Here is a 16,154-nt window from a genome sequence, read left to right on the forward strand (position 1 = left end):
GGAACAATTACATGACATGAGAATATACTTGTGCTACAGAGTTATAAACTTATTTTAGGCTTGGTACGGTGACTCACTCTTGTAATCCTAGCACTTTGGGAGGCCAAGATGGGTGATCACTTGAGCCCAGGAGTTCAAGACCAGCCTGGGCATCATGGTGAAACCCTGTCTCTAGAAAAAATACAAAAATGAGCTAGACGCAATGGTGCAAGCCTATAGTCCCAGCTCCCCAGGAGGCTGAGGTGGGAGGATTGCTTGAGCCCAGGAGGCAGAAGTTGCAGTGAGCTGAGATTATGCCACTGCACTCCAGCCTAGGAGATAGAGCCAGATCTTGTTTTGAAAAAAATATATATATATTTCAATGATCATGGGGTCCAAAGGGAGAAAAACAAGAATGTTTTTACCCTGTTGTGGCAGTGTCAGAATACAAACCAGAATCAAGATTTGTAAGTGGTAATTTCAAATGAAATTACTCAAATTTTATTGGTAATTGTTTATTGTTCATTGTTGCCGGTGCTTTCTCATTCACACCAGGTGTTCACACAACTTGATTATGCCTGCAACCTAGATGACAGTGAGTAGGAGATGGTATCTATTATGAGACACATCCAGATTTTAGAGATGTTAAGAAGTTGGGGGAGATAAATAAAACCCCCATCTCCCTGGGACAGAGCACCTAGGGGAAGAGGCGGCTGTGGGTGCAGTGTCAGAAGACTTAAGTGTACCTGCCTGACAGCTCTGAAGAGAGCAGCAGATCTCCTAGCACAGCGTTTGAGCTTGCTAAGGGTCAGATGGCCTCCAGGGAGGATGGCCTCCCTGGCCCCTGTGTATCCCGACTGGGAGACACCTCCCAGTAGGGGCCAACAAAAACCTCATACAGGAAAACTCTGGCTGGCATCTGGCATGTGCCCCTCTGGGATGAAGTTTCCAAAGGAATGAACAGGCAGCCCCCACTGGTGACACCCAGGCAAACAGGGTCTGGAGTAGACCTCCAGCAAAATCCAGCAGACCTGCAGTAGAGAGGCCTGACTGTTAGAAGGAAAACTAACAAGCAGAAAGGAACAGCACATCCACTCAGACAACCCATCCGAAAGTCACCAACATCAAAGACAAAACATAGATAAATCCATGAAGATGGGGAGAAACCAGCGCAAAAAGGCTGAAAATTCCAAAAACCAAAATGCCTCCTCTCCTCCAGAGGATCACAACTCCTCGCCAGCAAGGGAAGAAAACTGGGCAGAGAATGAGTTTGATGAATTGACAGACGTAGGCTTCAGAAGGTGGGTAATAACAAACTCCTCCGAGCTAAAGGATCACGTTCTAATCCAACACAAGGAAGCTAAGAACTTGAAAAAAGGTAAGACGAATTGCTAACTAGAATAGCCAGTTTAGAGAAGAACATAAATGACCTGACGGAGCTGAAAAACACAGCACGAGAACTTCGTGAAGCATACACAAGTATCAATAGCCAAATCGATCCAGCAAAAGAAAGGATATCAGAGATTAAAGATCAACTTAATGAAATAAAGCAGACAAGATTAGAGTAAGACTCTGTCTCAAAAAAAAAAAAAAAAAAGAGGAAGGTCTTTGGGGCTACTTGATTCAGACCTACCACCCCAGGCCCGACTTTCTTCAGTACCAATAACCCCAGTTATAAACAAAATTTGTTTGAGACAGTCATTATCTTTCTTCTAAGAGAAGCACTGACAATGTTGAATCTGAAGCCAAATTATTGTCAATCAATTCTAACAATTAGTGCACTAAGAACATCTCTATTCTTTTCTTTTGAACTCTGTTACCCAGGCTGGAGTACAGTAATGCGATCTTGGCTCAGTGTAACTTCTGCCTCCTGGGTTCAAGCAATTCTTGTGTCTCAGCTACCTGGATAGCTGGGATTACAGGCATATGCCACCATGCCTGGCTAATTTTTGTATTTTTAATAGACAGGGTTTCACCATGTTGACCAGGCTGATCTCAAACTCCTGATCTCAAGTGATCTGCCCGCCTTGGCTTCCCAAAGTGCAGGAATTACCGGTACTTTGGCCCGTAATTTTGGTGCAAGATTGAGCCATTGCATTCCAGCCTGGGAGACAAAAGCGAAATTCTGTCTCACATAATAATAATAATAATTTTAGAACATATTCCATGCCAAATACCAAAGCACTCCTACTCCCATCTTCCCATTTCCTGCCTTCCCAGTCTCACCCTTCTCACTTACTACAGACGCTTTTTTAAAGTTTCTTGCCTATGCTTCCAAAATTTCTTTACTCAAATACAAACAAATATTTTCTCCTTTCTTATACAGTAAGTACCCACTTTTTCGACAGTGAATTTTCAGCCATCTTGGACTGAGAGACCCTTAGAGCTACCTGTCCTGAAGCAGAATTCTTGCATCACTTACAGATCAGTATGAGGCTCCCTCCATTACACAAATCTTCTGCTTGCCACAGGCAAACAAAGAACAATTACGTGACATGAGAATAACTTAGCAATATACACTGGACACCTTTCCATATCAATACACAAAGAACTTCCTTATTCTTTTTTTTTTTAAACATCGAACATGCTCTTTTATGGATGTATTATATTCAGCTAGTCCCTATTGATGGACACTTGGGATTTTTCCCCCAATCTTTTGCTGTTATGAATAACCTTGTATATTTGGTATGTATGCAGGCACATGTGTGTGCGTGTGTGTGTGTGTGTGTGTGTGTGTGTGTATTATATAAAAGTATATGTAAGTCCTAAAGGGTAAATGTATTTTTTAATTCCAATAGATATTGCCAAATTGTCTTGCACTCCAATAAAAAGATAGCCTCCCCCAGTGTTTGCAAATGCAGACACATACACTGGAATTGTGTTTTTTACATGTTCTTGGGCAGTTTTGGCAGAAAACTGTTTAAACTCTACAAATTGAAATACGGGAAAAGGCAAGATTTCACCATATACCAGATGGTCTTTTTAGAAAACTGAGTCAGCAGGATCCAAGTTATTGAGGTCTTGATGTATAACCTCGAGACTTTTACCAGAAGATTCTTTCTCCAAGATTTTTGCATTCCTTTTCTTGGTTTTTAGGGAATAGAACGCCTTTCTTGAATCCATGAAAAGCACAGAGGTCCCAGATCTACAGTATAGTGAAGATCTCAGGCTGCAACTGTGGGGCTTGAAGGAACTGTCTTCCGGGAAAGGATCACTACTCCAACGTTTAACAAAAATGTTATAAGACCTTCCTTGTTGCTTGGGCTCGACAAAGGCTTGCAAATCTGAAGACTGAATAAGCTCTCTCAGAGACTGTACTAAATCCAGTCCCATCTCCATGAGACACTCATCCTTCTTGGCCATCTGAATCACTCCTTCCCCTGAGTTTAAGAAACTTCATGCGGCCCATATAACTCACACCCTTTCTTGGTCTTTCTGAGTTTTCTGCAATTTTTTACTATTTACTTCTCCAACAGTCATTTCTCCTACATGGATGAATAAGCCCGGGTAAGATAATTCTACCATCAAAGATGATTTATGTTCATTCTGCAAATAAAACGATTAAAACACGAATCTCAGCTAGGCGTTGTGGCTCACACCTATAATTCCAGCACTTTGTGAGGCCAAGGCAGGCAGATCACTTGAGGTCAGGAGTTCAAGACCAGCCTGGCCAACATGGTAAAACCCTGTCTCCAAGAAAAATACAAAAATTAGCTGGGCGTGGTGGTGGGCGCCTGTAGTCCTAGCTACTCAGGAGGCTGAGGAGGAGAATTGCTTGAACCCAGGAGGAGAAGATTACAGTGAGCTGAGATCGCGCCACTGCACTGCAGCCTGGTAGATTTTGGCTGGGCACAGTGGCTCACACCTGTAATACTAGCACTTTGGGAGGCCAAGGCAGGCAGATCACTTGAGGTCAGGAGTTCGAGACCAGCCTGGCCAACAGGGTGAAACCTCGTCTCTACTAAAAATACAAAAATTAGCCAGGCGTGGTGAATTAGCTGGGCGTGGTGGTGGGCGCCTGTAATCCCAGCTACTTGGGAGGCTGAGGCAGGAGAATTGCTTGAACCTGGGAGGTGGAGGTTGCAGTGAGCCAACATCATGCCAGTACACTCCAGCCTGGGCAACAGACGGAAACTTTCTCTCAAAAAAAAAAAAAAAAAAAAAAAAGAAGTAGACTGTAGGTAAACACAAAATACATTTATTAATTTATGCAAAAATATTTACTGAGTTCCTGCTAAGTGCTGGGGGCTGGAGATTCAGCAGCAAATCAAGGGTGGACATACCCCCCACCACTCAGAGCTTATAGTCTGGAGGAAATATGGTTGAATAAAACAACTGTAGTAATGCACAATAAGTACTCTGAAAGGGGAAGCACTTAATAGCAACCATCAACCTAATATGAATACGGAAACCTTCCAGGAGAAAAAGGCATCTAAGCTAAGATCTAAATTAGCCCAGTAAAGGAATCGATGATTAGGAGAAGGAATTAAAGCAATGAAATCAGAGTGAATAGTATGTGAGAAGGCCTGAAATCAGCAAAGAAAATAGTGTATTAAAGCAATAAAGAAATACTCAGGCCAGTGCAATGGCTCTCGCCTTCAATCCTAGCACTTTGGGAGGCCAAGGTGGGAGGATCATTTGAGCCAAGGAGTTTGAGACTAGCCTGGACAACATAATAAGACTCCATCTCTAAAAAGTAAAAATTAAAAAATTAGTCAGGAGTGGTGGTGAACATCTGTAGTCCCAGCTACTCAGGAGGCTGAGGCGGGAGGATCATGTGAGCCTGTGATTGCACCACTGCATTCCAGTCTAGGTGACAGAGAAAGACCCCGTCTTAACAGAAAAGAACAACAGACAGACAGAGAAGAAAGAGGAAAGAAAGAAAGAAGGAAGGAAGGAAGGAAAGAAGGAAGGAAGGAAGGAAGGAAGGAAGGAAGGAAGGAAGGAAGGAAAGAAGGAAGGAAGGAAGAAAGGAGAGAAAGAAAGAAAGAAAAAGAAAGAAAGAAGGAAAGAAAGAAAAGAAAGAGAAAGAAAGAAAGAAAAGAAAGAAAGAAAGAAAGAAAGAAAAGAAAGAGAAAGAAAGAAAGAAAGAAAGAAAGAAAGAAAGAAAGAAAGAAAGAAAGAAAGAAAGAAAGAGGAAGGAAGGAAAGAAAGAGAGGAAGGAAGGAAAGAAAGAGAGAAAAGAAAGAAAGAAAAGGAAAGGAGAGAGAGAGAGAAGGGAGGGAGGGAGGGAAATGCTCAGTCCGGCCAGAACTTAAGAGTGATGGGGGGCCAGGCACGGTGGCTCACATCTGTAATCCCAGCACTTTGGGAGGCTGAGGCAGGCAGATCACCTGAGGTCAGGAGTTAGAGACCAGCCTGGCCAACATGGCAAAACCCTGTTTCTACTAAAAATATAAAAAATTAGCCAGGTGTGGTAGTGGGCTTCTGTAATCCCAGCTACTCGGGAGGCTGGGGCAGGAGAATCGCTTGAACCCGAGAGGTAGAGGTTGCAGTAAGCTGAGACTGTGCCACCGCACTCCAGACTGGGTGACAGAGTGAGACCCTGTCTCAAGAAAAAAAAAGAGCAATATGGGGCGGGTGGTGACGTGACAGATGGTGAAAGAGGAGGCTAGGGAATTAGAAAAGGGCCACTACTTACAAAAGTGGAAAACCAAAGAAGAGTTTTAAGGATGGGAGTGGCATGAACACACAGAAGTTTTTAAAAAACACGTGATGGACGAAAAACAGACCTGCGGTTGCCAAAGGTTATGAGAAGGGGGAGGATACGATTACAAAGGAGTAGCACAAATAAGTTATTTATGGTTATAGAACTGTTCTGTATCCTGACAACATCGCAAGACTTAACAGCTCTAAAAAATGTGTTAGGGCCAGGTGCGGCGGCTCACGCCTGTAATCACAGCACTTTGTGAGGCCGAGGCAGGCGGACCTCTCACAAGGTCAGGAGTTGGAGATCAGCCTGATCAACATGGTGAAACACCATCTCTACTGAAAATACGAAAATTAGCCAAGCGTGGTGGCGCGCGCCTGTAGTCCCAGCTACCCAGGAGGCTGAGGCAGGAGAATCACTTGATCCTGGGAGGTGGAGGTTGCAGTGAGCCGAGATCGTGCCACTGCACTCCATCCTGGGTGACAGAGTGAGACTCTGTCTCAAAAAAAAAAAAAAAAGAAAAGAAAAGAAAAAGAAAAAAAGTGTTAAAACTCATAGAACTGTACATCAAAAAAGTTAATTTTACCGTATTCTAATTTTTTAAGGGGTAGAGGCACATTATTAATCCAGGGTGGAGAACCAATTAAAGAGGAGGAAACCAGTAGGGAGGTTCTGCAGTAATCCTGTGAGTATGATGGTGGCCGGGGCCTGAGTGGTAGCAGTGGGGATGAAAAGAATTGAGCACATCTGGGAGATATTTAGAAATGGTGCTGTGATTGACTAGATAGAAATAGGGAGAAAGGGTTAAAATTTGCCAATAAGTGATATCACTTATTGGCAAAATATCAATGATTATTGAAAGTGGGTAATTCACTAATAAGTATAAGTGGGGTAAGTGGGAATTCACTATCCCATTCTCTCTACTTTTGTGCATATTTTTAAAGTTTCCATAAGTTATCAAACTGACCTCATCTATTAAATTTGGGTGGCAGACACATTGGTGTTTATTACATTGTTCTCTTTAATTCTTTGTAAGTTTGAAATAATTCATAACATTAAAAAATAAAAGGGAGGGTTGGTGGTAGCGGCTTGGGGAGGTGCTCGCTCTGCGCTCTGTGGGTCTCGCTCTCTCGCACGCTTCCCCGGCTCCCTTTGTTCCCCCGCCCCCTCCCCCGTCACCTGCGTGCCTAGTGTGTGCGAGGGAGGGGGCGGGCGTCGGGGGGATCGGGAGAGGCGTTCCGGTCCCGAGAGACCCGCGGAGGGAGGCGGAGATTGTGAGGGACGCCGGAAGCCATGGACGTCGAGAGGCTCCAGGAGGCGCTGAGAGATTTTGAGAAGAGGCGGGGAAAGGAAGTTTGTCCTATCCTGCATCAGTTTGTCACGTAGCCAAGACTGGAAAAACAATGATTTAGGGGTCCCAATTTAAAGGCTATTTTATTTTCAAACTGGATGATTTCAGAACTTCAGCTCCTGAGCCAAGAGGGCCTCCCAACCCTAATGTCCAATATATTGCCTTTGACAAAATGAAGGAAAGAATACTGAAAATTGTCGCTGGATTTAATGGTATCCCTTTTACTGTTCAGCGACTGTGTGAATTGTTAACAGATCCAAGGAGAAACTATACAGGAACAGACAAATTTCTTAGAGGAGTAGAAAAGAATGTGATAGTTATTAGCTGTGTTTATCCTTCTTCAGAGAAAAACAATTCCAATAGTTTAAATCGAATGAATGGTGTTATGTTTCCTGGAAATTCACCAAGCTATGCTGAGAGGTCTAATATAAATGGGCCTGGGACACCCAGGCCACTTAATCGATCAAAGATTTCTTTGTCAGCCCCCGTGACAAGAAATGGCTTGCCTGAGAGCACAGACAGCAAAGAGGCAAGTTTGCAGCAAAATGAGGAGAAAAATCACAGTGACTCTTTGACATCTGAATCAGAAGTTTCCTCGGTGAGCCCTTTGAAAAATAAACATCCAGATGAATATGCTGTGGAAGCTGAGGGGCATAAGGTAAAAAGACTCAAGTTTGACAAAGAAGGTGAAGTCGGAGAAACAGTCAGTCAAACGACTTCCAGCGAAATTTCTTCAGCTATGGTAGAAAAAACAGAAGCATCATCATCTCAGGATAAAGACAAAGAAAGCCCTTGTACCCAGCAGCACTGTCCAGAAGAGGATGAAGAAGAGGATGAAGAGGAAGAAGAGTCTTTTATGTCATCAAGACAAATGATCCCAGAAAGAAAAACATCAAGAAAAAGAATCTGATGATGCCTTAACTGTGAACGAAGAGACTTCTGAGGAAAATAATCAAATGGAGGAATCTGATGTGTCTCAAGCTGAGAAAGATTTACTACATTCGGAAGGTAGTGAAAACGAAGGCCTTGAAAGTAGTGGTTCTTCTGACTGTCGTGAAACAGAAGAATTAGTAGGATCCAATCCCAGTAAAACTGGAGAGATTCTTTCAGAATCATCCATGGAAAATGATGACGAAGCCACAGAAGTTACCGATGAACCAATGGAACAAGACTAACTATTTAGAAACATTTAGATGCAGCATTTTACATACAGTTCTGGTTTTAACACTGTATAAAACTTTTATGGAATAAAGTGGACCTTTAGTTTTACAAAAGAAGCAGGTTGTAAAACGAAGTACTTTATGGATAATTCCTGAAAGAGTTGTACATATAAGAACTGTGAACATCAGCTCGTCTGGGTCCTGCTTACCTTCCCACTGACTTTCTTTCCTTCTTTCTTTCTTTCTTTCTTTCTTTCTTTCTTTCTTTCTTTCTTTCTTTCTTTCTTTCTTTTCTTGGTCTGGGCAAATCAGTGGTTTGTGTATAGATTTTTTTTTTTTAATTTAGGATTAAAGTTTTGAAACTGGAAGGTAATTATAATTTTGAAAACTTTTTTGAGATTATCACATTTAGTTTATACATATGCAAGAAGCTTTTTGTCTCTTTCTGATAGCTCTAGCAGTTTGCATATTTTGGTTATAGTTTCAACATTTTAACGTGTGAATTATAGGGTTTCATGCTGGTTTCCAGATTTTATTGTTTGGCTACATACAATGGAACTTTAAGTCATATATACATATATTTTATATATATATATATAATTAATCTAAGGGGGGAATGTTATATTTTTCTGTTTCTATAAGAGATGAAAACAGTGGATACTTTTTCTATTGGTAATGATTGAGTTCACCTCTTTCAGAAGACATTTTCTTTCTCTTCTGAGTAACTGAAATAAAATCTGGTCCTTATGCTATAATCCCAGCACTTTGGGAGGCCAAGGCGGGCTGATCATGAGGTCAGGAGATCGAGACCATCCTGGCTAACACAGTGAAACCCCGTCTCTACGAAAAATAAAAAAAAAATAGCTGGGTGTGGTGGCAGGCACCTGTAGTCCCAGCTACTTGGGAGGCTGAGGCAGGAGAATGGCATGAACTCAGGAGGTGGAGCTTGCAGTGAGCCAAGATGGTGCCACTGCACTTCAGCCTGGGTGACAGAGCAAGACTCTGTCTCAGAAAAAAAAAAAAAAATCTGGCCCTTGTGAAACCCTGGAAGTCTTGAGTCTGTTGAATGGAATGTGTTAAACACATTCCAAGAAAGCTGTTCAAACTCAAATTCTTTTGTATACTTCTGAGGTGCCTGAGAAAAAGACTTCATTACTTATGAGAAAATATGCTTTATCTTGGAAATTGTGTTCAAATGTTAGCTTACTATTTTGTAGAATGAATGTTTATGAAGCTGATATGAGACCGTGTCAGAAGAACCAAGCAGGTTCCTTGATCTTTTGCTTGCTTTCTGAACATTGTGAATATTACACGTCTTTCTAAATTATTCTAGTGTATGCAAATGTGAATGGTATGAAACACCACTGTACTGGAAGAATTAACATATTACTTTAGTATGCACCTGAACTAAATGACTGAAGCTTTAGGGGTGCATAGAAACCACCATAATTTGTATGACATTTTGAAGTGAATTAAATATTTTTGAACATGCTTCTTTGACAGCCAGTGTTATATTTTTCAGATCAACACAAAGCACAATGATTACTCTAAATTCAATATTTTCAAATTTACATATTTAAAGTCATGGAAGCTGCAACTTCCCTGTCAAAATTACTGGCTGCCAAATTTATACCTGTTTCTTCAGCTGTACCTTTTTATATTTAGAGTTTTAAAATTTCTGTAAAGTAGATTTTGTAGAATGTAATGTGTTCACTGCCTTTGTGAAGTGGTATATAATTGTATAATTTCTGTGTATAAACTGAGTGCTTGGGCTTTCAATACTAATATTCAAATAAAGCAATAAATATTAATGTTATTTAAAATTTAAAAAAAATCCTTTACCTCCAAAAAATTTGAAGGGGAGTGGGACATAGGCATTTAGAATATTGGTAAGAAAGTAGTTAAACTCTTTGGGAGGCCAAGGCAGGTGGATCACATGGTCAAGAAATCAAGACTATCTTGGCCAACATGGTGAAACACCGTCTCTACTAAAAATACGAAAAATTAGCCGGGCATGGTGGCAAGCTCCTGTAGTCCCAGCTACTCGGGAGGCTGAGGCAGGAGAATCACTTGAACCCGGGAGATGGAGGTTGCAGTGAGCCGAGATTGTGCCACTGCACTCCAGCGTGGCGACAGAGCGAGACTCCCGCTCTTTTTCAAAAAAAAGAAAGAAGGAAGGAAGGGAGGGAGAGAGGGAGGGAGGGGAGGGGTGGGGAGGGAGAGAGAGAGAGAGAGAAGAAAGAAAGAAAGAGAGAGAGAGAGAGAGAAAAAGAAGGAAGGAAGGAAGGAAGGAAGGAAAGAAAGAAAGAAAGAAAGAAAGAAAGAAAGAAAGAAAGAAAGAAAGAAAGAAAGAAAGAAAGAAAGAAAGAAAGAAAGAAAAGAAAAGAAAGAAAAGAAAGAAAAGAAAGAAAGAAAAGAAAGAAAGAAAGAAAGAAAGAAAGAAAGAAAGAAAGAAAGAAAGAAAGAAAGAAAGAAAGAAAGAAAGAAAGAAAGAGAAAGAAAGAAAGAAGGAAAACAGAAAGAAGAGAGAAGTTAAACTTTTGGACTATACATTCTTAGGTGGATAGTGGGGGAAATGAAGATGGTCGAGGGAGGTGGTAAATCTGACAAATGAAGTAAAAGGAAGATCAATGATTCTTAGTCTTTTTTATTTCAAAGAACTTGTATTTGAGAGTGGTTGTGCAAATCAATAAAACTTAGCCATGCTGTAGTGAGAAGGGGGCTCTTAAGACTCTCGGAATTGTGCCACAACCTGCACAGTCACTTTCTCTTTTGCTTGACTATGCATTCGTGCATGCCATGAAAACATTTCATTATTTGATTCAGTCATGCAGGAAACATTCAATGAAAGCTCACACTAAACACAGTGCTGTGAGAGATACAAAGAATCTGCCTGCTGGGGACAAATGGTTTAGGTCACATCAAATTGCCATGACATGGCTTAAACGTATCTGGAGAAAAATCCATAGCCCCAAATGCCTATATTGGTTAAAGAGAAAGATAAAAGTAGAGTGAATTGTATCAACATTTACAGAACTTAGAATAAGAACTAGATCACAGAGGAATACAAAATAAAGGGAATAATAAGTGTAAGGGCAGGAGGAAATTGAAAAATCAGAAAGCAATTTATTTGATTACTTAATAAGATTAAAAGTTTTGTTTTTCCTTGTTTTGCTTTTTTGTCTAGTTTTCCATCTTTTTAGACAACTCACTAATGTCTTTATTTTTTTCACTAGCATCTTTATTATTTTTTAAAAATGAATAAATAAAATGGTGGTTGATGCAGGTGCGAAAAGGAAATAGACTTCTAAGCAGGAAATTATGTAGAAGGTGAAATCTTTCACAATCTTACTCATATGTCTGATATGCTCCTTGTAATAAAACTTACAACTGTCTTCTTCTATATTTTATGACCATTAAAACAACCTTGTCAGATTATTTATGCAAAGTGCCATTTGTGACATATAAGCTTTAAAGTTTTAATGTTTATTCCTATGGACATATTCTTTCAAGTATAGCATGCCATTGGTTTCCTTGGATAAAATTTTCATATTGGCAGCTCTCTTCTTTTATTTTATTTATTTATTTATTTATTTATTTATTTATTTTTGAGATGGAGTTTCGCTCTTGTTGCCCAGGCTGGAGTGCAGTGGCACGATCTCGGTTCACTGCAACCTCCATCTCCCAGGTTCAAGCGAGTCTCCTGCCTTAGCCTCCCAAGTACTGGAATTACAGGTGCCCACCACCATGCCTGGCTAATATTTATTTATTTATTTATTTATTTATTTATTTATTTTTAAATATTTATTTATTTATTTTAATATTTATTTATTTATTATTTATTTATTTATTTTTATTTATTTATTTTAGACGGGGTTTCATCATGTTGGCCAGGATCGTCGTGAAATCCTGACCTCAGGTGATCCACTCACCTCGGCCTCCCAAAGTGCTAGGATTATAGGTGTGAGCCACCGGGCCCGGTCTGGCAACTCTCTTCTATATCTAAAATTATTTTGTATCAAATAGAAAATAATAGAAATAGAAATCGAAAAGTCTGAATTATTTTGTGAATTATTGTCTGAATTATTATATGAAATAGAAACCTCAAGAACTGCTCATCTATTCTTCTCCCTTTAAGACCTAAAGAAAAAAATAAATACACAGAAAACTCTAGTAGATTTCTTCCTCTAAAATAATACCTGAGAAAGATTTGTTTCCATCAAAATATGTATTAAGAAATTTGAGGGCCGGGCGCGGTGGCTCAAGCCTGTAATCCCAGCACTTTGGGAGGCCGAGACGGGAGGATCACAAGGTCAGGAGATCGAGACCATCCTGGCTAACACGGTGAAACCCTGTCTCTACTAAAAAAATACAAAAAACTAGCCGGACGAGGTGGCAGGCGCCTGTAGTCCCAGCTACTCGGGAGGCTGAGGCAGGAGAATGGCGCAAACCCAGGAGGCAGAGCTTGCAGTGAGCTGAGATCCGGCCACTGCACTCCACCCTGGGCGACAGAGCCAGACTCCGTCTCAAAAAAAAAAAAAAAAGAAATTTGAAAACATAAATGAATGGTTTTTAAAAATAGGCACAGATGGCCGGGCGCGGTGGCTCAAGCCTGTAATCCCAGCACTTTGGGAGGCCGAGACGGGCGGATCACGAGGTCAGGAGATCAAGACCATCCTGGCTAACACGGTGAAACCCCATCTCTACTAAAAAATACAAAAAAAAAACTAGCCGGGCGAGGTGGCGGGCGCCTGTAGTCCCAGCTACTCGGGAGGCTGAGGCAGGAGAATGGTGTGAACCCGGGAGGCGGAGCTTGCAGTGAGCTGAGATCCGGCCACTGCACTCCAGCCTGGGCGGCAGAGCCAGACTCCCTCTCAAAAAAAAAAAAAAAAAAAAATAGGCACAGGTCAGGCACGATGGCTCACGCCTGTAATCCTAACACTTTGGGAGGCTGAGGCAGGTGGATCAACATAGTGAAACCCCAACTCTACTAAAAATACAAAAATTAGCTGGGCGTGGTGGCGCATGCCTGTAATCCCAGGTATTTGGGAGGTTGAGGAAGGAGAATCGCTTGAACCCGGGAGGTGGAGGTTGCGGTGAGCCAAGATGGCACCACTGCACTCCCCTGCACAAAAGGGGGTGAGACTCCATTTCAAAAAAATAAAAGGCGCAAAAGCAAAACTTGTTTGATAAAAAAATTGGAGGATGTTAAGCAGGCAGACACGGCATCAGACGAACATTTTTTAAAGTTCTTTCTAGCTGAAGCAGGCTAGAGCAGTCATGGAAAAGACCTTTCAGGATATGGTTTCAGCAGCCCAAATGAGAACAGATGGTGACGTAGACTAAGGTGGTGACAATGGAGAAGTAGGCAGAGTTGAGAGAGATTTAGAATTAAGCCGGCAGAGTTGAGAGAGATTTAGAAGTAAGCCGAGGGGCCTGGCGATTGATGGCAATTCGTGTCTATTATTTTCATTGCTCCTCTTCCATCTCAATCCAATGGATAAGAACCAGAATGGGCCCAGTCACTGGTGGGAGCTGTTTATGAGATACGGCTTCTCACCCTAGATTAAAAACCGTAGCTTAGCCAAACACTGAAAGGGAGAAAGGATCCAAATGTGGAGAGAGAACCCGGATATATGCCAAAGCTTAAGCAGCCAGAAGCAGAAATCTCTACCAAGGCCTGGGATCAAGAATTCTGATATAAGAAGATCAAATCAATCAAGTCCAGATTAAAAACAAAGGGCATAGTAGGAAGATTGATGTTTGTGCTCCTCATGAGCTGAAAGAGCTAACATTTATTGAGCCAGGAACTGTACCAAAACCTTTATATACATAATCTCATTGATTCCTCACAACAAATACTGTTACCTTTATTTTATCAATGAGGAAGCGGAGGTTGGGGGACATATTCAGAGTCATATGAGTGAGGCTCAAATCCAGGAGTATTTGATTCTAAATGCTAGTGCTTCTAATTAAAACCTAGACTCTGTCTCTCTCTCTCTCTCTCTCTTTTTTTTTTTTTTTTTTTTTTTTTTTTTTTATAGCAACAGGGTCTCGCTGTCATCCAGACTGGAGTGCAGTGGTGCAGTCATAGCTCACTGCAGCCTTCAGCTCCTGAACTCAAGCAGTCCTCCCACCTCAGCCTCCCAAGTAGCTGGGACTACAGGTGTATGCCACCATGCCTGGCTAGTTTTCTTGTTTTTCTTTTTGAGACAGATTCTCGCTCTGCTGCCCAGGCTTGAAGGCAGTGGTGGGATCTCGGCTCACTACAGCCTCCACCTCCTGGGTTCAAGTGATCCTTCCACCTCAGCCTCCTGAGTAGCTGGAATGACCGGCACGCACCACTACTCCCAGGTAATTTTTGTATTTTTAGTAGAGACAGTGTTTTACCATGTTGGCCAGTCTGGTCTTAAACCCCTGACCTCAAATGATCCACCTTCCTCGGCCTCCCAGAGTGCTGGGATTACAGGCGTGAGCCACCGCACCCGGCCCTGGCTAGTTTTTCTGTTTTTTTGTTTTGTAGAGATGGGGTCTTGCTATGTTACCCAGGCTGTTCTCAAACTTCTGGGCTCAAGCGATCCTCCCACCTTCACCTCCCAAAGTGCTGGGATTACAGGCATAAGCGACCACACCTGGCCCAAAATCTAGACTCTTAATCATTGTGCAAACTGGTCTCCCAAATTATTAGGCCTCTTGGAAAACAAGAGAGTTTTCATTACTCTGGTAAGAATAACCGTTCTGGAATAATCTCCCTGGTATTTGTGATAGCATTTATTGGCTGAGGCAGGAGAATGGCGGGAACCCGGGAGGCGGAGCTTGCAGTGAGCCGATATCGCGCCACTGCACTCCAGCCTGGGCAACAGCGTGAGACTCCGTCTCAAAAAAAAAAAAAAAAAAAAAAAAAAAAAACACATTTGATAACAAGAACAACATGGGTCTATTTCTGTTAAACACAGGCAAGCAAAAGTCATACGTAAAAACATAGCTAGACAGAACACATAGGGCTTTCACAAGTATCTACTTTAATTAATGTCAGTAAACAACATAACCCAATGCAGTGACGCACTTGCAAAAATTACATCTCAATCCAACTAGATCATAGTTTCCCAGTCAACGCAGCTTAAGTTTCTCTGAAAACAAAACAGTATATATATTATGAAAAACAAGAAAACACAGTTGGGCTCAGTGGCTCATGCCTGTAATCCCAGCACTTTGGGAGGCTAAGGTGGGCAGATTGCTTGAGCCCAGGAGGTTGAGACCAGTCTGAGCAGGGAAATCCAGTCTCTACAAAATACAAAAAAATTAGCTGGGTGTGGTGGTGCCTGGTCTATAGTCTCAGCTCCTCCAGAGAGTCTGAGATGGGAGGATCACTTGAGCCTGGGGAGGTCGAGACTGCAGTGAGCCACGATTGCATCACCGCACTCCAGCCTGGGTGACAGAGTGAGATCCTGTCTCAAAAACAAGAAAAATCAAAATAAGAAAACCCTTTTCATAGCGATGAAGCAATCAGCTAACTGCTAAAGAATCTTCACAGGCACGGCCGGGTACAGTGGATCACGCCTGTAATCCCAGCACATTGGGAGACCACGGCAGGACGATTGCTTGAGGTCAGGAGTTTGAAACCAGCCTGGTCAATCTAGCAAGACTTCCTCTCTACAGAAACAAAAAAAATTAGCCAGGTACCCTCGTGCTCAGTGCCTGTAGTCCCAGCACTTTCAAAGGCTGAAGCGGGAAGATGCTTTGAGCCTTGGAAGGTCGAGGCTGCAGTGAGTTGTGATTGCGCCACTGCACGCCAGCCTGGGTGAAAGAGCAAGACCCTGTCTCAAAAAAAAAAGAATCTTCACAAGCATCCCTTCCTCCCAAGGCTCCTCCCTTGTCTCATCTGAAGGTTTGCTCCCCAGAACTATGAGAACCCTCTACATCTCTCTTTCTCAGCCCAGCCAGGATGCGGGACTCTCTGGGCTGGAGTCCTACATCCCAGGCCTCAGCTACAAGGTGAGTCCAGTCTAAGGGC

General features: G+C 42.0%; 1 protein-coding gene and 2 pseudogenes across 1 annotated transcript in view; 2 read left to right on the top strand and 1 right to left on the bottom strand.

Moving 5' to 3' along the window:
* Positions 1 to 16,154, top strand: part of TAF15 (TATA-box binding protein associated factor 15) — a 345,012-nt gene that overhangs the window by 17,592 nt on the left and 311,266 nt on the right. The gene's annotated exons all lie outside the window — the stretch shown is intronic.
* On the bottom strand, positions 2,647 to 3,459 carry LOC126938288 (schlafen family member 11-like; annotated as a pseudogene).
* LOC126939524 (serine/threonine-protein phosphatase 4 regulatory subunit 2-like) lies at positions 6,923 to 8,173 on the top strand (annotated as a pseudogene).

This window comes from Macaca thibetana, chromosome 16 (assembly GCF_024542745.1).
Source record: "Macaca thibetana thibetana isolate TM-01 chromosome 16, ASM2454274v1, whole genome shotgun sequence".
In the NCBI taxonomy this organism is placed as follows: domain Eukaryota; kingdom Metazoa; phylum Chordata; class Mammalia; order Primates; family Cercopithecidae; genus Macaca; species Macaca thibetana.